Raw genomic sequence first — 27,077 nt, 5'->3', positions numbered from 1 at the left:
CTGAACAGAGGAAATTGGGGTCCTGTCATTCCAAGCTGTCTCTTTTGACCATAGAAAGAGCTAGAGACCCCATTTCACCTCTCACAGCCTATTGACATCTAGTGGAAGGCGTATGACGTGCATGCATACTAACAGAATTCAAGCAAACGATTAGGGAGGCCCTGGAACAGAGCCTCGAGTTCAGATTTTTCACTTTCTGACAGGAAGTTTGCTGCAAAATGAGTTCTGTTTTACTCACAGATATAATTCAAACGGTTTTAGAAACTTGAGAGTGTTTTCTATCCAATAGTAATAATAATATGCATATTGTACGAGCAAGAATTGAGTACGAGGCCGTTTGAAATGGGCACCTTTTATACAAGCTACTCAATACTGCCCCTGCAGCCATAAGAAGCAGTGCGGCTTGGTTGGGTTGTGCTTTGGAGGACGCATGGCTTTCGACCTTCGTCTCTCCCGAGCCCGTACGGGAGTTGTAGCGATGAGACAAGATAGTAATTACTAGCGATTGGATACCACAAAAATTGGGGAGAAAAGGGGGTAAAAAAATATTTATTTTTAACTTCTACCGAGTCAGAAACCCGGATCCGGGAGCACCCCCCACCCCCCACCAGTAAAAAAGCTGAATAGCATAGCTAGCATAGCGTCACAAGTAAATAGTAGCATCTAAATATCATTCAATCACAAGTCCAAGATACCAGATGAAAGATCCACTTCTTGTGAATCCAGCAATCATTTCTGATTTTTAAAATGTTTTACAGGGAAGACACAATATGTAAATCTATTAGCTAACCACGTTAGCAAAAGACACCATTTTTCTTTGTCCACCATTTTTTCTCTCCACCAGTAGCTATCACCAATTCGGCCAAATAAAGATATTGATAGCCACTAACCAAGACAAAACCTCATCAGATGACAGTCTGATAACATATTTATTGTATAGGATAGTTTTTGTTAGAAAAATTTGCATATTTCAGGTAGAAATCATAGTTTACAATTGCACCCACCATCACAACTCGACTAGAATAAATACAGAGAACAACGTGTATTACCAATTTACTCATCATAAAACATTTCATAAAAATAGAGAAAGCATAGCAATGGAAAGACACAGATCTTGTGAATTCAGACAATATTTCAGATTTTCTAAGCGTTTTACAGCGAAAACACAATAAATCGTTATATTAGCATACCACATGTGCAAACGTTACCCCAGCATGAATCAAAGGCAAGGGGAGCGATAACGTTATGATCACCAAAATATATTAATTTTTTCACTAACGTTCTCAGAATTCTTCCGATGACACTCCTGTAACATCATATTACAACATACATATAGAGTTTGTTCGAAAATGTGCATATTTAGCCACAAAAAAACGTGGTTATACAATGAGAATAGTAGCAAAACTGGCCTGAAAATGTCGGGCGCTATTTTTGAGAGTGATCTAGTCTAATCGATAGCTAATCATAAACTTGACTAAAAAATACAGGGTTGACAGGAATCGAAAGACAAATTAGTTCTTAATGCAATCACTGACTTACATTTCTAAAATTATCCTTACTGTGCAATACCGGGTCCGCCAAGCGAAGCTACACATAACAAAATGGCGACATATGCGTTTAAAAGTTTTCTACAGAACAGCGATTTATCATCATAAATAGTTCTTACTGTGAGCTGTTTTTCCATCAGAATCTTGGGCAAAGTATCCTTTCTCCGGTCTAATCGTCTTTTGGTCGAAAGATGTCCTCTTGTCCTGTCGAAATGGCCAATAACGTTCGGTATGTACAGGAAACGTGCCCAGCTCATGGAAGAGCGTCACAAATAAATGCCTCAAAATCGCACTAAACGGATATAAATTGCTATAAAACGGTTTAAATTAACTACCTTATGATGTTTTTAACACCTATAACAAGTAAAAACATGACCGGCGATATATTACTGGCTAAACCAAGGCTTGGAAAGGGGTCGGTCCGACGCCCTTCATGCGTCCAGCGCAGGATCCAAAAGAAAGCTACTTCCGGTCTTTTCTGTTTTATACAGGCCCTGATTGCGCAATCGACTCCATTCAAATTGTCACCACTTACTGACATCTAGAGGAAGGTGTAGGCAGTGTTTGTATCCTCATAGCATTCACAGGGACATTAAAACTGACCTGGGACCAGAGGCCAAGATTTCTGAAATCTCACTCCCTGTCAGGGAAAGTGCTGTAGATAGAGTTCTGTTCCACTCAGAGACATAATTCCAACGGTTATAGAAACTAGAGAGTGTTTTCTATCCAATAATAACAATAATATGCATATTGTACGAGCAAGAATTGACTACTAGGCAGTTTAATTTGGCAATGTCAAAAAAAATAAAGTGCTAACAGCACCCCCTATTGACAAAAAATACAGAATAAAAAGGTTTCCTGATCTTTCTTATATGTTCAGAACAAACTTCCTTAAGATTTGTTTTTGGGGACTATCAGTTGTTCCATGTGTTTGTATGGGCTAATAGCAGTATAGCAGGCCAAATAGCAGGCCAAATACACATTTTCATCTAATATTTGTTTATTTAATTTTTTTGATACACTTAAGTGGTCTTAAAATTCAAAATCATAGCAGAATTATCATTGACCTTCTCATTGACCCTTCTGGCTTTGACTCTTATTTTCTATGCCAGAATGGCTAGCTAACGCTAACGACAATGTAGTGGATTTTTTGTTGAAGTCATTTTATTGACCACATCAGATTCAAGATTCTGGGAAAAAGATGCATCTGTCATGTAATGGACAAAAGTCTGTGTATTCAAACTGCTTAACACAACAAGAAGGTAAGAAGAAACAGGGATGTTCTCAAGCACCTTATCGACACTACTGCATTTTTGGGCATATAAGAGTTGGCTTTTAGGGGGCACGATGAAAGGGAAAGTAACGCTAACAAGGGAAACTACAAGGAGCTTGCAGAGGTAATTGTACATTACCATACTTGCTGAGCATGTGGAAGTTTCTACTGTCTTCTCTGGGATGTCGAAATAAATTTGATAGCTTCCTACGCATCATCCATTAAAAGTGAGAATAAAAGAGAGGTTGAGGATGAAACCAGACATCAGCTGTCACTCACAGTTGTCAATTATCGTCAGGTATGTGGATGATCAGGGCTATATTCAGGAAGGTGGATTCGGCTATTTCAGCCACACCCGTTTCTGACAGGTGAATAAAATCGAGCACATAGCCATGCAATCTCCAATTAACTACTGCCAATCTCCATTGGCAGTAGAATGGCCTTACTGAAGAGCTCAGTGACTTAACGTGGCAGCGTCAGAGGATGCCACTTTTCCAACAAGTCAGCTTGTCAAATTTCAGCCCAACTAGAACTGCCCCAGTCAACTGTAAGTGCTGTTATTGTGAAGTGGAAACATCTAGGAGCAACAACGGCTTAGTCGTAAAGTGGTAGGCCACACAAACTCACAGAACGGGAGCGCCGAGTGCTGAAGCGCGTAGCGCTCTGCCCTCGGTTGCGACACTCATTAACAAGTTCCAAACTGCCTCTGGAAGCAAGTCCCCACAGAAATGGTCCAACATATAGTGGAAAGCCTCCCTGAAGAGTGGAGGTTGTTACAGTAGTGAAGGGGGGACCAACTCCATATTAATGCCCCTGATTTTGGAATGAGCTGTTCGACGAGTAGGTGTCCACATACTTTTGGTTAGGTAGTGTATTTGTGTCTAGGACCCCTTCTGTTCCATGATTTAAGAGGGGATAACCACTCCTCTCCATTACCAGTGTCAACTGTCTCCTGACATGAACTGAAGGCATGTCTCATGTGCCCTCTCATCCACTAGCACATTGAATGTTTCCTCTCCATGCACTGCAAGATGCCCTGTAAATGTTAATCATTGCCTGGACAAACTCGTTCTTAGCTCTTTTGTCAAACTGTGTTGTGTTATTCAAATCCTGTCCTGGAAAAGTTGAGCTCTTCTCTAACACCATTCATCCATGATGAGCCTGTCCTGCACTGAAGCCTCTGAAAACCATAACCCCTGTCCTCACTGAAGCCTCTGAAAACCATAACCCCTGTCCTCACTGAAGCCTCTGAAAACCATGACCCCTGTCCTCACTGAAGCCTCTGAAAACCATAACCCCTGTCCTCACTGAAGCCTCTGAAAACCATAACCTCTGTCCTCACTGAAGCCTCTGAAAACCATAACCTCTGTCCTCACTGAAGCCTCTGAAAACCATAACCTCTGTCCTCACTGAAGCCTCTGAAAACCATAACCCCTGTCCTCACTGAAGCCTCTGAAAACCATAACCTCTGTCCTCACTGAAGCCTCTGAAAACCATAACCCCTGTCCTCACTGAAGCCTCTGAAAACCATAACCCCTGTCCTCACTGAAGCCTCGGAAAACCATAACCTCTGTCCTCACTGAAGCCTCTGAAAACCATAACCTCTGTCCTGCACTGAAGCCTCTGAAAACCATAACCTCTGTCCTGCACTGAAGCCTCTGAAAACCATAACCTCTGTCCTCACTGAAGCCTCTGAAAACCATAACCCCTGTCCTCACTGAAGCCTCTGAAAACCATAACCCCTGTCCTCACTGAAGCCTCTGAAAACCATAACCCCTGTCCTGCACTGAAGCCTCTGAAAACCATAACCCCTGTCCTGCACTGAAGCCTCTGAAAACCATAACCCCTGTCCTCACTGAAGCCTCTGAAAACCATAACCCCTGTCCTGCACTGAAGCCTCTGAAAACCATAACCCCTGTCCTCACTGAAGCCTCTGAAAACCATAACCCCTGTCCTCACTGAAGCCTCTGAAAACCATAACCCCTGTCCTCACTGAAGCCTCTGAAAACCATAACCTCTGTCCTCACTGAAGCCTCTGAAAACCATAACCTCTGTCCTCACTGAAGCCTCTGAAAACCATAACCCCTGTCCTCACTGAAGCCTCTGAAAACCATAACCCCTGTCCTCACTGAAGCCTCTGAAAACCATAACCCCTGTCCTGCACTGAAGCCTCTGAAAACCATAACCCCTGTCCTGCACTGAAGCCTCTGAAAACCATAACCCCTGTCCTCACTGAAGCCTCTGAAAACCATAACCCCTGTCCTGCACTGAAGCCTCTGAAAACCATAACCCGTGTCCTGCACTGAAGTCAAGCCTCTGAACACATCAATGCATGCCTCATACCCTCATTCAATCACTGCTATGATCCCTTATCAACATTGTGTAAGTAGCCTTCTCATGCTTGGATATATACCATTGTAGAGCAGCAACTAACAAAATATAATTATTACACATATACATCAAAGATTTTACTCCTTGCTTAGACTAACTGATTCTTTGCTATTTTGTCTATCTGTGTTGTGTTATTGTTTTTTGTCTTCCCAGTAAAATCCTGCCCTGCCCTCAGGGGAAATGTTGAGTTTTCCAACATCATCCATCCACGATAAGCATGTCCTGCACTAAAGTTAGGTCTTTGAACACCTCAACTCATGCCTCACAACCTTATTCAATCACTGCTGTGATTCCTTCCCAACACTGTAAGTAGCCCTCTCATTCACATTCCCCATAATATTTTACTATAAATGTCTTTCAGCCTCCACTGATACCAAGCTACCCCATCTGCTTGTACATGACATCAGAGCTACATAATGTTATAAAAACAAATTTCCACCGATTCACCAAGTGCAAAATTAGTTCAAATGAGAACACAAATAAAACATTAATCATGTTTTTTTAAGCAGCTTTTTCTTCCTATCAGCAGCGCCAATATGGGGCCTTTGTTTTGAATGGCGGCCAACCAAACAAGAACATATATCCTCAGGCGGCATGGTTATCGTGTTTAATCAGATCACGATATTGGCAAGGTATCCCATGTCAAAACAAGTTTGAAAAATATTACTCCTCTTGTTGATGTACGGTACTCTATATATCGTATTCAATCAAAGTGAATTACGGGACTCTTAGTTTCCCCCCTTGGGATATGTTCTCTTAGATGCTGTGCTGTGTCCTGTTTGTGTGCTGTTTGTGTCATCATCCCCTATCGACTAACCGCATCCTGGATGAAGATCCCGCTCCGATCCAAACCAACGTCCCACACAGAGCCAAGAGCCATGACTGCAGACTGGAGCCAAATCACACCACATAAACAAGAAAGATGGCAGTAGTCAGCACGGGAACAACACAAAGACCAACAACAACCACACCACAGCACTGACTAAGCTTATCACATACCCCTTGGCCAGCAGAACTAGAGCTGGACTAGGAGAACTGACGTAGCCGACACAGTCTAAACTCTTAACCCAAAACTCTTCTCTATGGAGAGAGTATAAAATAAACGCAAATCCAGATGCACATGACACCACTCTTTCCCCACCTGAGATGGGAGCTTAAACATATGTAGAAGTAATCATAAATAATAATAATAACTGTGCTGCAACCATATAACGCTCTGTGTTACTTGAAAAAATATTGTAAAAGAAAAATACTGAGGGCCTCGAGCAGCCAAGCTGCTACCTGCAGACAAAAGGTTAGCCTGCAGACTCACACATTACACTCACGCTCGAAATCTAACCGGTGTATTTTCGTCATGAGCAAAAACTATTGCTTTTCTACCCAAAATTGCAAAGAAAATGTGATCCATTTATTAACAACAGAGACCAGCAAAACTGATAAAAGGGTGTGGTGAAAGTAGCAGGAACAGCAGTATCTATCTTCATCAACCTGGCCAAGGCTTTCGACTCTGTCAATCACCGGATTCTTATCGGCAGACTCAACAGCCTTGGTTTCGCAAATGACTGCCTCGCCTGGTTCACCAACTACTTTCAGATAGAGTTCAGTGTGTCTAATCGGAGGGCCTGTTGTCCGGACCTCTGGCAGTCTCTATGGGGGTGCCACAGGGTTCAATTCTCGGGCCGACTCTTTTCTCTATATATATCAATGATGTCGCTCTTGCTGCTGGTGACTCTCTGATCCACCTCTACTCAGACGACACCATTCTGTATACTTCTGGCCCTTCTTTGGACACTGTGTTAACAAACCTCCAGACGAGTTTCAATGCCATACAACACTCCTTCCGTGGCCTCCAACTGCTCTTAAATGCTAGTAAAACTAAATGCATGCTTTTCAACCGACTGCTGCCTGCACCCGCCCGCCCGAATAGCATCACTACTCTGGACAGTTCTGACTTAGATTATGTGGACAACTACAAATACCTAGGTGTCTGGTTAGACTGTAAACTCTCCTTCCAGACTCACATTAAGCATCTCCAATCCAAAATTAAATCTAGAATCGGCTTCCTATTTCGCAACAAAGCATCCTTCACTCATGCTGCCAAACATACCTTCGTAAAATGGACTATCCTACCGATCCTTGACTTCGACGATGTCATTTACAAAATAGCCTCCAACACTCTACTCAGAAAATTGGATGTAGTCTATCACAGTGCCATCCGTTTTGTCACCAAAGCCCCATATACTACCCACCACTGCGACCTGTATGCTCTCGTTGGCTGGCCCTCGCTTCATAATCGTCGCGAAACCAACTGGCTCCAGGTCATCTATAAGTCTTTGCTAGGTAATTCCACGCCTTATCTCAGCTCACTGGTCACCATAGCAGCACCCACTCGTAGCACGCGCTCCATCAGGTATATTTCACTGGTCATCCCCAAAGCCAACTCCTGCTTTGGTCACCTTTCCTTCCAGTTCTCTGCTGCCAATGACCGAATCGAATTGCAAAAATCATTGAAGCTGGAGCCTTATATGTCCCTCACTAACTTTAAGCATTGGAAACCAGATTGCATAGTGGAGAGGGTACAGTGGGATTCGAAATGGTCGGTGATCTGTTTGTTAACTTGGCTTTTGAAGATTTGAGAAAGGCAGGGCAGGATGGATATAGGTCTATAACAGTTTGGGTCTAGAGTGTCTCCCCCTTTGAGGAAGGGGGATGACCGCGGCAGCTGTCCAATCTTTGGGGATCTCAGACGATATGAAAGAGGTTGAAAAAGCTAGTAATAGGGGTTGCAACAATTTCGGCAGATAATTTTAGAAAGAGAGGGTCCAGATTGTCTAGCCCAGCAGATTTGTAGGGATCCAGATTTTGCACTTCTTTCAGAATATCAGCTGTCTGGATTTGGGTGTAGGAGAAGCGGAGAGGGGGCTTGGGCAAGTTGCTGCAAGGGGAGCTGAGATGTTGGCTGGGGTTGGGGTAGCCAGGTGGAAAGCATGGTCAGCCGTAGAAAAATGCTAATTCAAATGATCGATTATCGTAGATTTTTAGGTGGTGACAGTGTTTCCTATCCTAAGAGGAGGTGCTGTTATTCTCCATGGACTTTACAGTGTTCCAAAACTTTTTGGAATTAGTGGTACAGGAAGCAAATTTCTGTTTGAAAAAGCTAGCCTTAGCTTTCCTAACTGAGTATATTGGTTCCTGACTTCCCTGAAAAGTTGCATATCGCTGGGGTTATTCGATGCTAATGCAGTCCGCCACAGGATGTTTTTGTGCTGGTCAAGGGCAGTCAAGTCTGGGGTGAACCAAGGGCTATATCTGTTCTTAGATCTACATTTTTTGAATGGGGCACGCTTATTTAAGATGGTGAGGAAAGCACTTTTGAAGAGCAACCAGGCATCCTCTACTGACGGGATGTGGTCAATATCCTTCCAGAATACCCCGGCCAGGTCATTTGACCGCGGACCCATTACGCAAGCAGGCAATGAGGCAGTGATCGCTGAGATCCTGGTTGAAGACAGCAGAGGTGTATTTAGAGGGCAAGTTGGTTAGGATGATATTTAAGAGGGTCCGCGTGGTTACGGATTTAGGGTTGTACCTGGTAGGTTCCTTGATAATTTGTGAGATTGAGGGCATCTAGCTTAGATTGTAGGATGGCTGGGGTGTTAATAGGGATAGCCCCCTTTTTTTCAATTTTCAATTAAATTACATACCCAAATCTAACTGCCTGTAGCTCAGGCCCTGAAGCAAGGATATGCATATTATTTGAAAGTAAACACTTTGGAGTTTGTGGAAGTGTGAATTGAATGTAGGAGAATATAACACAATAGATATGGTTGAAGAAAATACCAAGAAAAAAACACAGTCTTTTTCTACCACCATCTTTGAAATGCAAGAGAAAGGTCATAGTTATAGCCATCACTCTGGTTGTAATTCCGATAGTGTGAAAAGTTTCAGATGGATAACTTGAAAAATGAGTGAACAACAAGACTTTTAGTGTGAAGTCCCCAGGTACATTTGGGCAAATCGTGAGGAAGACATTCGCATTCATATTCCATTTTTCTGCAAGAATATCGTCAAATCTGTATACTTGGACTTTGACTTCACTGTCCAAGTATTAGTAGCCATATTATAAGTTCAACATTTGCAAAACAAACTTCATAACTCTAAATATCCTTATAATTTTTGTCCAAAATGAAAAGGCATGCTGTCGTACAAGGTTAGAAGCTACATTTTACGACATATACATGGTTTCCGGATACTCCCGTAAAGCCCAGCTCATTGGCTATCTAGCTAGCTTTGACCCCGATTGGTCCTTATTCGACAAAGATACAATTGTTCAAGTGATGGCCGCCCGCGTCATCAGCACGCCATGAAGGCGTCGCTCTCTGACCAAATATGGTGTCCTATAGGATATACTACACCCCTAATGAAATAGGGAAGTCTTGTTACTTTCTAGGATCTCTGAGGAATAGATACGAATGTGATTTGACTCATTCAAACAAGGTTTAGGGTGAGATTTTAACAGATTTCTTTCTTTGCAAATTGAACGAGTGGAAATACAAAATCTATTGTGCGTGCTATATGGACCTTTTTAGGATATGAAAAAGGATTTTATCTAACAAAACGACACTTCATGTTATCTCTGGGACCCTTTGGATGATACATCAGCGCAATATTTCAGAATGTAAGTACACATTTCACCTTCAGAGGTGAATTTATCAAACCTATCGCGTTGAAAAAGGTGTTTTGTTGTTAGGAGCTCTCCTCAAACAATAGCATGGCATTTTTTCACAGTAAAAGCTACTGTAAATTGGACAGTGCAGTTATATAAACAAGAATTTAAGCTTTCAGCCGATGTAAGACATGTACAGACATTTGTTGTTACTCTAAAATCTGTGATCTTGATATAACGTGCTGCATGATTTACAACTGTCCCGTTGAAGTTTTTTAAGCATGTCCCAGTTTAGGTCACCTAACAGTACGAACACTGAAGATAGATGGGGGGCGATCAATTCACATATGGTGTCCAGGGCACAGCTGGGGGCTGAAGGGAGTCTATAACATGCGGCAATGGTGAGAGACTTGTTTCTGGAAAGGTGGATTTTTAAAAGTAGAAGATCGAATTGTTTGGGCACAGACCTGGATAGTATGACAGAACTCTGCAGGCTATCTCTGCAGTAGATTGCAACTCCGCTCCCTTTGGCAGTTTTATCTTGTCGGAAAAGTTTAAATAAAAGGTGAAATAAAAAATCTATCAGAATTTACTTTCACACTAATTTATGGTAGATACTGCAAGCGACTTCAACAATTAATTTCTCTAAACAGGGGCGAAAACCATTACTAAATTCACAGGGATTACATTACGAAGGATGAAGAAACAATACTCCAAGCAGCAGCTCCATACTACTTGACAAACATAGAGAACTGATACTGTATACTGGTTGTTGGGTGTGGGGGTCCGTGGGTAGACTTTCATAATTTTATTGGATTCCTCATGTCTTACTAATTGTTTTGAAAAATGATGGTCCAAATTGGATTTTAGGTACTATAATTATTGAAGATTATATGAATCCTATAAATAAATGGAGATCAAAAAACAGGAATGCTAATTTTATCTATTTCTAACTACAGAAACGATTTCAGAACAATCTAAGATGGTGGGTGTCGAACTCCTCTTTCTTGTACGTTTTGAGGTGGAATGACTCAGTAGGGATTGGTTCTGGGCTCCTAACAATAGTCCTGAGCGATTAGTGCTTTTTGTGGTCATACATTTTTTTATCACAGTCTTCGGTTTCGATTATTTGGGTTGAATGCTGTAACACAGAATAAAACAATTAGTAAAAGTCCCATGATGGTAGTGACTGCCCATTGCTTATCACTTATTAACCATAATTTATTCACATTAATAAAATATTTCATTTGTTGTGTATATTATATTTGTTTTATTTGATAACTATTAATTATTTCCAAGTCATCGTCTCATCTCTATAGCGCTGCAGCCTATGCTGTCTGACAAAATCAAAAGTAAATAAGGCATACTTTTATGACTGCTGAATACCAACTATCAATCACTTAGATCATATATTTTCAGGTAAAGATACCTCACGAAGCAACAGCTGCTCTCTATTTCACCTCACCATTGTGCATTCTTGTCTCTTCTGTAGCCGGCGTAAAAGAAACAAAGACTACACAAGTAGATGCGCAATGGATTATGGTCATTGTACTTAATTACCCTATTTTATGTGCAAAACTATGTAGAATATGGGCCTGTTGGAAATTACAACTCCCTAGTACATCGCACAGTTCAGGCTGGATCTGATTTATCTCTAGAGAAACTGCAATGCACACATTGAGCTCACAGAAAACATTTTGGTTCATCGCTCAGCACTATATATCAAGGCCCACTCACACAGACAGGACTTGCATGGACACCTGCAGAGGAATAGGAACTACAGTGCAAACATTTTTACACTGACACAAACTATACTGTGCTGCCTACACTATTTTATTTTCATATTGTCCTTTCCAGCAATTATAGGGGATTTGTAACCAAGTCAGGACAGTACAGCTTGGCTCAGCTAGGTAGTGTGAAAAGGGTTTAGGACAACACAGTCCTGTCAGAGCAGGGCTGGTAAGGAAGGCTTAAAGCAGTATAAAGTGTCTCTGAAGGCTAATAGAGTAAGCCTATTTTGATATGGTGACTGCCATCAAGGTTTGTAGAACCAGGCTTTGATAGACCAGGCTGCCTTCAGTCTCAGATGAAAGTAGTGAGTAGGAGAAAGAGATGATAGAAGTGAGTAGGAGAAAGAGATGATAGTAGTGAGTAGGAGAAAGACATGATAGTAGTGAGTAGGAGAAAGAGATGATAGTAGTGAGTAGGAGAAAGAGATGATAGTAGTGAGTAGGAGAAAGAGAGTGTCTAGGTGTATGTTTGGAAGGCCTTGGGAGCTCTACTCCAGTGGCTCTGAGAATGTTGGAGGATATCTGGCCTATGTCTCTCGAAGACCACTACGAGGTTCTGTATTTAGCAAAACAAGACTGCCGTTATGACAAAGTGAAAGAGATCATCAGTACATCCACTGCATTGACCCACCAAGATCTGTTTTACCCTTGATATAGTCCTCAGCCAAAAGAGCCGAGCCAACCTGAGCTGTAATGGTCTGGCCTGGTTACATATCCACCATAGTTGTTGAAACCATGCTGGAAAGGGCAAGAAAATATCAGTCAGCCCTCTACGGTTCAGGTCAGCCCTATGGTTTTGTGACACAAACTAGTCCACGCTGTGCTGGTCTGTCTAGGAGTCTCTGAAAGGATTCCCTCCACTTTCTGTAAACTCTTTCCAGAGAGGAAAGACAGGGGAAACAAACAGGTTTGAGTTCATATTGACTTTATAGAACCAGCACCCAATAAATCTGTCTGAATCTGACGAGGGAGAGCAGGAAAGAGTATAGGAAGGAAGCTATGTGCACACACATCATACACACACACACACACACACACACACACACACTGAGCAGCCAAGGCTCATTACACTCTGACTGTTATCACCTGGTATTGCTAGCATTAGTCATTCTAAACCAAGGAAAAGCCCACAAAGAAACTGAACTGAAGACATCATGATTTCAGGCCAATAGACAATATTGGAACTATTGTTATTATGTCAAGCGACAGCGCCATTCATTTCACCATGCCATATTTGACGTCCACATCTCGTGTGTGACTGTCATTAAACATTTTCTATTAATTTAATATGTTCATTCAATATTGGGTAATACACTTGTTTGGAAGATCCATGTATTCATTTCGGCATCAATAGCTCTGCCAATGACAACAACATGACTTCCTGACATAATAATGTAATATGGCATATATTATGGGAGGGTGAGTCTGATCCAGGTCCCTGCTGATCGGCTACTGCAAAGCAACTTAGTGGTGCCAAAAGCCCTAGAAAGAAATTACAACCTCCAGAACACCCCAAAAATACATATTTTACCCTTGTTTTTTTAGCTAACTTAATTTATGATCAAGTTCGATCCCCACAGTGAATTCCATTGAAGTTCCCTACAAATCGAGACATTTCATTAAATAGTGATCCCTTCTGACTACTACAGTACATTTGTTGCCACACAGGACCACGTGCTGACACAGACCAATAACGGAACGGCAGGCTACGAGGAGGCTCGCGCCCTCATGCACGCTCTTTACACGTAACTCTCAGTAGTATTCTGGTAGTTGGATACTGTGGGGGTGGTTCTCTTTGGGGGTAGTAGTAGTCTTGTTTTGGGGTGGGGGGTAGGATTCAGGTAGCATTTTGATTTGGTAGGGGACAGGGCCATGCTTAGCGGGTGATGCTGTCATTTAAGGAACCTCATTTAGATAGCTGTCACTCCCCATGAGTGGCTGGGGGTTATGGTGCTGGGGGCCTGTGGGTGGGCATATCATGGGACAAAGCGGAGCCCTGTCTCTGCGGGGATGGTGGGAGATGGTGAGACATTGGTGGCGGCAGTGGGATTGAATGGGTGGCGATGAGAGACAGATGTGGTGGGAATAGACACCCACTCAGACTGGTGACCAGTGGGAGAGGCCTACTGGGGAGGCTCTGGGGCCCATCATCACCTAGATCTCTGTGGCCAGGATAGACGTCCGCATGCTTCCCATCCAAAACAGTTCGGAACAGTTTGTGTATATATTATGACATTTTGCAACGTTTTTGTTCGTTTTGGTCTTCGGCAAGTTTTTTTTCTCCTGTTTGTGCACACACATTTTTTGGTTGAGGCAAGCCGAAATCGGTAGCCGAAGTCTACACCCCTTCGTCGGTGATTGGTCAACAGTAGGATTTCTTCAATGAAGTGTATGTTGTCATTCAACGAGAGACTAATAACGTTCATGCAAATTTTTCACTTGAGAAATACAGCACCAAACATCTTAGTTAAATGCAAAATTGTGCGACTAAGATCTCCTCTGCAAAAACAACAAAATGAATGACAGATTTTTTTTTTGTTATCTTAGATGAATTAAGACTGTATTGAGGTTTCGGCGTCTCAAGATAGACAAGCAGTACTATTACTGCTTTTTTCACATTTTTCAAGCGAAGGTCTTTGAAGGGAGTATGCAAGCACACTCGTTCGGCAGCCCCTACCCCCCTTCAACCCTTTTAAGGTGTCAGCATGCTTCGGTTCGGCTGGGGCCGAGATCGGCTAGGTTGATGGGGGTAGGGGTGCGCCAGAGGGCCCCCAAATCATGACACTGTGGGTTTATTATTCCAGCGTGTGACCTGATTCCATCTGTGAGAGCTTCACCACAGAACCTGTTTGTCCACAGGACCAATATGCTGCTGGGAGTCAATTACGGGTCTATGCTGGGCTAGACTGGCAGTCTACCGCGTCTACATCTGCAGCTACCGTGTGTGTGTGTGTTGGTTGGTTGGTTGGTTGGTTGGTTCTTCTATCCTTGTGGGGACCTAAAATCATCCAAATTGGTAAAAAATGTTAGACTATTTATTAAAGACGATCAGAAAGAATGTGTCGTAACTCTGCAGTATAACTTTTTATTTTGAATGAAAGCCACAAAACTAGCACATGAATGAGTCACCCATCTTTATGCTGACAAATATCACACTTTACTCTCGTCATTTAATAGGCCAAAAGAAAATACCTAAATAAAATAGCAAAATAGCCTACTAAATAGTCCAAGCCTAAACAAAATAAATTATATTGCCAAAACAAACTAGTAAATTGAATAAATAAAACTATTAAATTAAATAGCTCAGGTCTTGAAAATATGGGCGCGCCCTTTTCCCCTCTGTATCTGCAATGTGCATAAATGAGGCACATACAGATAATTTGCCTGTCGGTTTTTCAACCCTGTACTCTCTTTCATTCAGTTTCTTCTTCACATCAGCTAAGAATGACTCAATGTTTCAGAAACTCATTTTATATAGAATAGGCTATCATTATTTCCCACTGCGTATGTCACGCTCGTCGTTGGAATGAGAAGAGGAGGACTAATGCGCAGCGTGGTAAGTGTCCATATTGATAATTTATTATCATGAACACAAAATAACGAGAACGAAACGAAACAGTCCTGAACGGTGAATACAAAAAACACTGAACAGAAAATAATCACCCACAAAACACAATGAAAAACAGGCTACCTTAATATGGCTCCCAATCAGAGACAACGACTGACACCTGCCTCTGATTGAGAACCATACTAGGCCAAACACATAGAAACAGACAACCTAGACATACAACATAGAATGCCCACCCACATCACACCCTGACCAAACAAAACATAGAAACATACAAAGCAATCTATGGTCAGGGCGTGACAGCGTATCCCTCCTCTCCCACAACAACTAGGCCTATAGTCTATTTCACCCCACGTCACGTGCAGTGTGGCTGCTTTTCTTAAAATGAATATGCTGTTTTGTCACAAAATTATATTGACACATTTGGTTTGATGAAAGGGGACCCCCTGACAATCATTTAAGATAATAAAATGTAAGTGTGTGCAATTTTGCGTGTGTGCAAACTTGCGTTTATGTTGTTTTGGAACTAAACTCTTCAAATATAATTTAGGTTCAGGTCAGTATTCAAATATTTTCACACCGATCCGAAGCTCATGGACACCAGGTGGGATCCGATGCTGGATACAAGTGTTAACTCCAAAACGTGGGATCCGATCCGGTCGAGATAATAATCTTGGGTAATCGGGTTAGGGTAGATCTGTGAATACCTCTAATTCAGAGGGGAGAGATTAAGTGAATATCCATATGTGATAGTAGAAATTGGACCCGGGGTACCTAAACAGTTAGCTACTCTCACAGAACTCTACCTGTACAATGTACACAAACAATTTCCTTTCCACAGTACAAAATGGATGTACACAGTTCACGCTGTAAGATTCCAATGCTCCAAGTCCTTTACCTTAAAACAGGTGAGAAAACTGACAATACTTTGATATATAATGGCAACCTGAAATACAGTACAAGTTGATGCTGGGAGTCAACTACGGGTTTATGCTTGGCTAGACTGGCCAAAAACAGATATCCTGTGTGTCTGCATGTTTGTTTCCTCACGTGTGTGTGTGTGTGTGTGTGTGTGTGTGTGTGTGTGTGTGTGTGTGTGTGTGTGTGTGTGTGTGTATCTCCTTCTCATGGTGCACTCTCTCCCAGTGGAAGGTTTTTTTCATTCCTTTCTCTGCCTCCTTCCCTGAATTATGGCACAGACAGAAGGACTGACGGATGAATCAGCCATTGTTTAGGGTGTGTGTGGCGAATCAGTCAGGGACCAGGTAACCAGATACAGACCCCTCTCTCTCCACATCCCCACCAGGGGGCTAGGGTCTGAGAAACCCTAGTCATGTTCAAATAAATTATTCCGTTGCCATGGAGTGGGCTGGGGGTAGTTTACAGTAATTTGGAGCCTAGATCATGCTGGAATATGGTTAGTTACACATGGCTAGAGATAACACTTATAAGAAGCGGTATGAGTTGAATTGACTGGGCTTGAGTTCCACTAGTTGTCACATTAATTCAGATGCACAACTACTTCACCTGCTCTGTTGAAATGAATAACAGCAATGTCACAAGTCATTTGTAATATTAAGACAGTATATGAAAAAGTATCTAAACAGAAGTTAAGAACTGTCTCTCCTCCAAGTATTGCATTCTACAGGCTGCCAGTGCATAACTTTACTGACAACAACAACACTGCACAACAATAAAGAGGGTAGTCAACTTTCATTTGTTTGGGGAACATATTTAGCCTATATGTCTTTTTTCAGTGGTACCTGTGGTCAGGGTTGTAGGACTGGTCTTTATTACTCTGTCATTATGACCACATACAGTACCTGTTACCTGGGCAAGGTGAGCAAAAATACCACATCGTTTTAAGATAGGGTTAAGTAGAGATCCTAACCCTTTGGTAACCCTACGCACTGCCTACCATCCAGAACCAAGCTGCATAGTGCATCTGGTCCTGATCAAAAGACAATTGTCATCCTCGCCACATCCAACAGAGCTAGTGGTGTGTATAACCCTCCCTCCCACGCCACCCATTGGGCTGAGGTGAACTATAACATGCCCTCAAACAATAATGCTAACACCTAGTCCAAACCGGCTGCGCGCGTGATCGTGTGCTATCGTGCATAAATGTATTTTGCCCCCCCACACCAAACGCGATCACGACACGCAGGTTAAAATATCAAAACAAACTCTGAACCAATGATATTAATTTGGGGACAGGTCGAAAAGCATTAAACATGTATGGTAATTTAGCTAGTTAGCTTGCACTTGCTAGCTAACGTTAATCTGTCCAATTTAGCTAGCTTGCTGTTGCTAGCTAATTTGTCCTGGGATAAAAACATTGAGTTGTTATTTTACCTGAAATGCACAAGGATCTCTACTCCGACAATTAATCCACATATAAAACGGCCAACCCGAATCGTTTCTAGTCATCTCTCCTCCTTCCAGGCTTTTTCATCGTTTAAATTATATGGCGATCGCATCTAAACTTTCATTGTATTACCACGACTACCGGCAAAACATTTAGTCTTTCTATCACCCACGTGGGTATAACCAATGAGGAGATGGCACGTGCGTACCTGCTTCTATAAACCAATGAGGAGATGGCACGTGGGTACCTGCTTCTATAAACCAATGAGGAGATGGGAGAGGCAGGACTTGCAGCGCGATCTGCGTCAGAAATAGGAACGACATCTATTTTAGCCCTTGGTGTCGCAGACGCTCGTTGGCGCGCGCAAGCAGTGTGGGTGCAATAAATTAATAACATGGATTTCGACATTTATTTTGCGATGCTCGCTCACGCGACGTGGCCGGTCTGGTCAGCATGTAAGCTAGCTGAAATAGTCTGACTCCATTTCAAACAATGACGTACATTGGCGTGGTGCCCCAGCCTTCATTTTATGCAAGAACGGATCTAATAAAGTCTATCCCATCTACAGTAGAGAATGAAAAGACTCTGACTCTGCTGTGTTCAGAGGTAATGAAATGAAACACACATGGACAGACACGCCGCAGACACAACGCTGAGACACTCTCCCACCCTCTTTACCTTTCATGTACTCCCGATCTAAATTGTCAGCACCCATTTCCGAATTCCTGGGCTTAATAAGAAAACCTGCATTGGGGTTTGGAGAGGTTACAGCCAATGTCTGGAAATACGGTTCTCAATGGAAGCAAAGAGGCATTCTTCCCTGCTTAAGGTCTGCGATAGGGCAGAATAGAGGATGTGTCGGAGCTAATCCATGCAACAAGTACTTCTCCATGCTACTGACCTGTCCACTCTGATCTGGACTGAGGTAGGAAGAAACAAGTCATTGTGTAGAGAATCATTGTACCATCTAAACCGCTGTGAAATATTGCTAGCTAATGACCAAAAATATTGTATGTTCAGCTGTTTGAAGCTGGTGTACAAAAACAAAACGTAAGAACGGGATGCATTGGAATAGTGCACATAGAACATATCTAATGCTTCTTAGACTTGCTTTCAATGAGAATGACAGATCTATAACTCAATATTTCTATGTGACTTTGGTTGGGTCGCCCAAAAAGTTACATATTGCAGCGTTAAGGCAAAAACATATTGTACGGTTTGCAAATTTGTAACATATTGTACGTTTAGCAAATTTGTAACACGTCATATGAAAATGGATGATAGACATACTCAAATTAATAAATACCATGCTAAATGGATTGTCTCAGATTTACATACAGAATAATATGAAATGCTCCGAGACCAGGATGCACCCATTGTTGGTCCTAGACGTTTCCACTTCACAATAACAGCATTTACAGTTGACCGGGGAAGCTCTGACGAACTGACTTTTTGGAAAAGTGGAATCCTATGACGGTGCCACGTTGAAAGACACTGAGCTCTTCAGTAAGGCCATTCTACTGCCAATGTTTGTCTATGGAGATTGCATGGCTGTGTGCTCAATTTTATACTCCTGTCATCAACGGTTGTGGCTGAAATAGCCGAATCCACTTATTTGACGGGGTGTCCACAAATTTTTGTATATATAGTGTATATCAAGGAGCGTGGAGGGCATAATCTTACAAAGTTGCAGTGCAGAAATAATCGCTTTACCATCTATGCAAAAAGCCTGGGCCTCTAATGGAGACTGTAGAACTGTCATCAATGCATACTTCAGTATTTCCCTTTCTCTTTAGGAGCATTTGTGTGCCCATACCCCATAAGTGTATCGAAAGGATCCCACCCTGGTCACCAATGTAGCTGACCGATGTAGAGAGAGACAAGTACCTTAGCAGAATGCAATCTAAAGCTTGTGTGGTTCAGAGACAAGCACTCTACCATCTATGGCAAAAGCCTGGGCTCCTGGCGGGGATAATAGAATTCTCCCCACTGCATGTTACAATAGTAAAATAATCTGTCACCTGTTAAACTGATTCTACATTGAATTTAGTCTTTGAGATACTCAAACAAGCATGTGTATCTGTAGTTGGTGTTCTCCAACTTTAAAATGTACTAGACTGTGTAAGACACAGAAAAGACAACAGGCAAATGCATATGTGGTCCCGTGTGGCTCAGTTGGTAGAGCATGGCGCTTGCAACGCCAGGGTTGTGGGTTCATTCCCCACGGGGGGACCAGGATGAATATGTATGAACTTTCCAATTTGTAAGTCGCTCTGGATAAGAGCGTCTGCTAAATGACTTAAATGTAAATGTCTAAATAGCTCAAACTGCAGTAGGATGGTTCTCCTCATAGACAAGTGAACCAGCTCATGCTTTATGAATAGGACTTGGTTGATCTCTGGGAGCAGGACACAGGGGAGCTGAATAGATCATGTGAGTCAAAAGTGACAGACAAAAATGTATACAATAAATCATCACAGCAAAGTCATTTTGTTTGTGAGCTACGAAATGAACATCCTGACAGTCTGAAGCAAGGGGCTCTGCAATCATTTGACTCCAACTATTGACTGAGATAATGTTGCATTTCTTATTTGTCAGAATGAATTAAATGAGTGGGTCCTGCCTTGATGACTGTATTAGATTTACCCTACTTGTCCTATAGATTGTTTTTAATTGTTAAATCATTACTTGGTGTAAACTGAACTAAAGCTAAAACGCTCCTTGTCCCAGAATGACACACTAGCTAGTGATACAGGTATCTGCTCCTGCTAGCTAGCAACATATCTACTTGTTGTAACTAGATAGCTAACTAGCAAGCTAGCTACATTACTAAGGTGCTGTGTGAGTCCTTTTACAGCTTGCATTGATGGTAAAACGTTCCTATAAGTAAATAGTTAGATTACAAATAAATAGAAGAGACTACCTGATAGCAGTTTGTCAGACGGAGATCTCAACCAGCTGTCTACTACCTTCGATACGGATGACGTGATTGGAAGACATGATTAGCAGAGATAGTACCATGGAAAGTAAACAAGTTTTGATTGGTTTACAGTTTAGTACACGGTAGCATTTGCCTGTCCAGCTAGTGAACATAAAAGTAAGTATTTAGAAATAATTTGCAAGAATTGACATTGTCAACAAATGTAAATGTATTCAGAATAAATAGATAAATATACACAATATGTAAAAACCATCTCCTCCCTCAACAGAGATCTCAAAAACTAAAGCAGATAGCTTGCCATGCCCCACCACCTCCTACACGTGAAGTTTCAAGTTTTAATGTCACATGCACAAGCACAGTGAAATGCCTTTTTTGCATACTCAAAACCCAACAATTCAATAATCAATAACAATGTGATTCTAGAAAAAAAAACATGAGAAATAAGAAAAAATATGAAGAACTCAATAAGTAAGTATGTAAGCATACTATATACAGGGTCAGTTCCAGTACCATATTTACAATGTGCAGGGATACTAGAATGATGGAGGTAGATATGTATAGGGGTAAGGTGACTAGGCAACCGTATAGAAGATAAGCAGAGTAGCAGCAGCTTGTATGTGAGTGGGTGTGCGTGTGTATAAATGTATGTGCATATTATGTGTGAGTGAGCAGATGATAATGTGTGTGTGTGTGTGTGTGTGTGTAGGGCCCTGTGAGTCAATAAGGATACAAGGTTAACTCAGATAGTCCATGTAGCTATTCAGACAGACACATCGGGGATGCAACAGCTTGCGTCCCTTATCGAATTCTGAGGCGCACTTTGAAGATGTTAGAAGAACTGTCCACATTCACTTTACGAACAGCAAAATCACTAGCCTATGTCAATCTACTATCCCCCATTGTAGAAAAGTTGACCTATTCTATTGGTCATCTTTTTGTTCTGTGCGGGGAAAAAAGATTCCAAACAGACTCTGGGACAGTTATGGGATGATAGATCCCAAATTCATACATCCACTGTATATCAAAAAAACTTTAAAAGCAATTAGACTGATGCAGCATAAGAACTTTTAGCTTTCTGATAAACTATTTTTATCAGTATTACACAGTATCACTATTTTTTGCACACATGCCAGTAAGCTATACGCACAAATGTTCCAAAATGCTAGGGAAAACACTGTTCTCTAAAGCGCACCGCACATACGAGTGCTTTCATGTAACAGATTTGAAAATATCCATGGCAAATGTCTGAAATTTAAACATGCAACAACTAGCATGGGTTGCTAATACTATTGTGCCTTTGGCTACTGGAAAAATGAATGAAAGTTGAAACCCAATAGAACATGAGAGAAATGCTGATTTCAATGGCATATGAGGAAGTGTTTATAAAATAATTCCCTCGACATATGATCGGATTTTGGCTATAGGCTACTTTGAAACAAGGTAGACAGGCCTCATAAAATGACATCCAGTTTCTTTTGGGGGGGGGGGATGAGGTGAGTTTCCCCCTACTATGTAATGCGCTTTGAGTACCTCAATTAGTAGAAAAGTGCTATATAAATCCAATCAATGATTAATTATTTGGATTAAACAATTCCGTTTATGGTTAAATAGTTTTAAAATGCTTACTGCCTCCGCTCAGATTGCAAGGTGGTTGATGTTTGCGGTGTGCAACAGGCACTGGCCTTTCTCTCCACTCTTGTGATCATTTGATCTAAATGAACCGTGCATTGAGTATTTCGATAGTTTGTCAACAGAATCAAGATTTTAATGTTAATGACGTTAATGTTAATTATCCTACATTACATTTGTCAAACATGACTTGTGTTTGGCCTACATATAGGCCTATGTAATTAAAAGTGTAATTAAAGTTTGACTACATTTTCTAGCACCTCCCTTATGTCAGCAACAATGTGTTCATCTCCTACAATTTGATATGTAGGCTAATTATGTATATTTACATTCACTTATATTTTTTTAACAGAATACCTAGTGTTTCTAAGCAATGTAATTGTCTATTTTGGTTCTTGGCTTTGGTGCCCTGACAGATTGGGCACCTCTTGAAGGCCAAATGACCTCGCCCCTAAAATTATGAAATTCCAGGCTTGGTTAATAGCCTATTACCACTTTGCAGAATCATGATTATTTGCATCAATCCAGTGGCCATTTGTTTTGAAAACTCCATCCCAAGTGCGCTACAGAAACACCTCTAGCCAAACACAACAATCACATTTTGCTGTTACTGTAAATCTATCCAAATCGATGTAAGAACAAAAAGGCATGCTAATTTAAAAGATGGATAGTCAATGTTAGCCTGCTTCTGTATGGAATGCAGGCACATTATGTTACACAGGTAAGGTCATTATTAATTATAAATGATTTATAAAAAAAAATTGGTGCGACCAAATCATGTGCTGGTGCCACCAACTGAAAAAGTTGGTAGCACCAGTGCCACCAGTTGAAAAAGTTAGTTTAGAACCCTGTGGAGCGACCAAGTTCCATAGAGAGACTACGCCAAATGTGCTTGTTTGTGAAAGAGGCCTGCAGCATTTCTCCATGCAACTGAACCTGCCGTGACCAGCCCGCTAAGTGATTATTACTATAAATCTTGACCCAAACGGGACAGTGGAGCAGTCGACTTCTTTATGGGGTTTCCCCCACCAGTTGAAAATGGCCAATCACCACACAGAATAAAATAATCAAATATGTGAGCGAGAGCACTAGGGCAGTCAATCTCTCCTCTGATCTGCTTGAGAGACAGAAACACATCTTGGGTCAATAAAATGCAAAAGTAATGAAGTGCACAAGGCGACGTCTGCCAGTGGAATAATGTGGATATGCGGTGTGGGGAGAACAGAAAAGAACTGGGCCTGAACTTCCAACTGAACAGTGTTGCTTTGGGTCCTGAACAGTGAAACATAGTGATCCATACTGAAACACAGAAGGCGGCTGGAGCGGGGCTGATCTGGGCTGTGAAGAATAAGCTGGAATAGGTAGGAGTGACTGGCCGCTGAAAGATAGAGTGCTGGAGGAACGAGCATGTTGTTTTTGTGACTCCACTCCTTGGAGAAGGGTAGGATCCAAAAAAACGTGCTTGTGGAAACTTGTTTTTTCACCTCAAACTCACAGTGGTTTCAGCATCCTCCCTTATATAACCATGCGCTAGCCGACATGGAACTCAGACATGCAGCAAGCTCCAGGTGGACACACCCATCGGAGAGAATCCAACCCCCTTCTCCAGGTATCACTAAATCAACTCTAACACACACGGCACACACACAAACATACACTGGGTGCTACAAGGTCACTTAAGTGCATATTGACAGTACTGCTCTACCCACCACAACTACTCTCTTTCTGATTGTCAAAATGTCTCACACACATTCTAAACTGTGTATACACTCCGAATTCTGTGTATCCAAGAAAGCCCAATAAGTGTTCGCAGACTGGTATCGTTACATACTGCCTTTTTCAATCTCAATCCAGCCTGTGTCAGCCAAGGCTTAAAGAAATACAGAATTGATTTAAAATAAACTACAATAGCAACCTGCCAAACCACTGAAATCAATTTGTCTCCTTCAAAGACTGTGTTTTGGAGTCAAAATCTATTTTTATTTTAACGTGAGAGAGCCGGTGCTCTGGAGGAGAGAAAAAGGCATGATCCATTGGATAGCATTGGAGGTCAAGAGGAAGAAGACAAGGATTAACCCAACGCTAGAGATTATCAAAACAAGTTTAAAGTGATCAAAACAGCTCTTAACACCACCTTAGAACGTTGCATTTCCTTTCGCCTCTCTCCTCGACGCCGCCTCCGGTCACCTTTGGAACCTCCCCAACCAAATGGCACGACACAAAGTGTGCGAGGGGTTAGGGCTTGGAGATGGGATTTGCATTTTTGCACACGGTCAGAGTTAATGATAATGTGTGTATTATTTTGTACCTTGAGCCTGTTTGTGATGGCTGGTGGAAGCCAAGCCAAGCATCCATAGCTCCGTGTACAATCTGGCTCTGTTTACCCAGGTCTGATGTGGTCCAGATGGGCTTCATCTGCCTCTCCTCTCCCCTCTCTGGGCCTCGGTCTGGACCACTGGGCCACACTGGCCTAGCTACTCCGTAGTGATGTACAGTCAGGTCCGAAATTATTGTCACCCTTGATAAAGATGAGCAAAAAATGTATGCGGCAGGGTCTACAGGCAATTAACGACTACAAAAAGAAAACCAGCCACGTCACAAATACTGACGTCTTGCTTCCAGACAAACTAAACACTTTCTTTGCCTGCTTTGAGGATAATACAGTGCCACTGGCACGGCCCGCTACCAAGAACTGCGGGTACCCCCTCTCCTTCTCCATGGCTGACGTGAGTAAGACATTTAAAAGTGTTAACCTTCGCGAGGCTGCCGGCTCAGACGGCATCCCTAGCCGCGTCCTCAGACAATGCGCAGACCAGCTGGCTGGTGTGTTTACGGACATATTCAATCTCTCCCTATCCCAGTCTGCTGTCCCCACATGCTTCAAGATGGCCCCCATTGTTCCTGTACCCAAGAAGGCAAAGATAACTGAACTAAATGACTATCGCCCCATAGCACTAACTTCTGTCATCATGAAGTGCTTTGAGAGACTAGTCAAGGATCATATTACCTCCACCCTACCTGCCACCCTAGACACACTTCAATTTGCATACCGCCCCAATAGGTCCACAGACGATGCAATCGCCAACACAGTGCACAATGCCCTATCCCATCTGGACAAGAGGAAAACCTATGTAAGAATGCTGTTCATTGACTACAGCTCAGCATTCAACACCATAGTACCCTCCAAGCTCATCATTAAGCTTCAGGCCCTGGGTCTCAACCCCGCCCTGTGCAATTGTGTCCTGGACTTTCTGATGGGCTGTTCCCAGGTGGTGAAGGTAGGAAACAACATCTCCACTTCGCTGATCCTTAACACTGGGGCCTCACAAGGGTGCGTGCTCAGCCCCCTCCTGTACTCCCTGTTCACCCATGACTTCGTGGCCATGCACACCTCCAACTCAATCATCAAGTTTACAGACGACACAACATTAGTGGGCTTGATTACCAACAATGACGAGACAGCATACAGGGAGGAGGTGAAGGCACTCGGAGTGTAGTGTCAAGAAAACAACATCTCACTCAACGTCAACAAAACAAAGGAGATGATCGTGGACGTCAGGAAACAGCAGAGGGAGCACCCCCCTATCCACATCGACAGGACAGCAGTGGAGAAGGTGGAAAGTTTTAAGTTCCTCTGCGTACATATCACAGACAAACTGAAATGGTCCACCCACACAGACAGTGTGGTGAAGAAGGCGCAACAGTGCCTCTTCAACCTCAGGAGGCTGAGGAAATTTGGCTTGGCACCTAAAACCCTCACGAACTTTTACAGATGTACAATTGAGAGCATCCTGTCGGGCTGTATCACCACCTGGTATGGCAACTGCACCGCCCACAACCACAAAGCTCTCCAGAGGGTGGTGCGGTCTTTACATCGCATCACAGGAGGCAAACTACCTACACTCCAGGACACCTACAGCACCTGATGTCACTAGAAGGCCAAAAATATTATCAAGGACAACAACCACCCGAGCCACTGCCTGTTCACCCCGCTACCATCCAGAAGGTGAGGTCAGTACAGATGCATCAAAGCTGGGACCAAGAGACTGATAAACAGCTTCTATCTCAAGGCCATCCGACTGTTAAACAGCCATCGCTGACACCGAGAGGATGCTGCCTACATACGGACTCGAAATCATTGGCCACTTTAAAACCTGTTATGGCTGCAAGGGAAAGTATTGAGTAGCCAGATAAAAGGTGCCCATTTCAAACGGCCCCGTACTCAATTCTTGCTCGTACAATATGCATATTATTATTACTATTGGATAGAAAACAATCTCTAGTTTCTAAAACCGTTTGAATTTTTTCTCTGAGTGAAACAGAAGTCATTTGGCAGCACTTTCCCTGACCAGGAAGTAGAATGTCAGAAATCTATGCTCTCTTCAACGTTCTGCCTATACATGGTCATGATACGTAGGACCCTACGTACACTTCATACGCCTTCCTCTGGGTGTCAAGAGGATGTGAGAGAATAAATTTTGTGTTCATCTTGGTCTGAGGTGGAATAAAAGCTATTTCTTTGACGTGACCGTCCACTTCCGGTACTCTGAAGCGCGCGACTTGGAAGTGAGATTGCCTTCTGTTTTGCTGCCGTTTCGGACGACAACTATCTCCGGCTCGGATTTTATTTGATAAATGTGACCATATCATCGTAATGTATGTTTTTTCAATATAGTTTAATCAGATTATTTGAATTTTTTCGGGAGTTTTGCCGTGTTCCGTTCTCTGACTTTGTTTACGTTGGAGAGATCCGTGCCACTCGACTAGTGCCCATGCTAAATGAAGAGGGAAAGTTGCCATTCTGAATCCAAACAACGACTCATCTGGACAAAGAACACCTTGATCAACATTCTGATGAAAGATCAGCAAAAGTAAGACCCAATTTATGATGTTATTTCATATAT

The sequence above is a fragment of the Salvelinus alpinus genome, chromosome 15 (assembly GCF_045679555.1).
Source record: "Salvelinus alpinus chromosome 15, SLU_Salpinus.1, whole genome shotgun sequence".
Classification (NCBI taxonomy): Eukaryota; Metazoa; Chordata; class Actinopteri; order Salmoniformes; family Salmonidae; genus Salvelinus; species Salvelinus alpinus.
The sequence above is the reverse complement of the archived record's forward strand: the minus strand, read 5'-3'. Positions refer to the sequence as shown.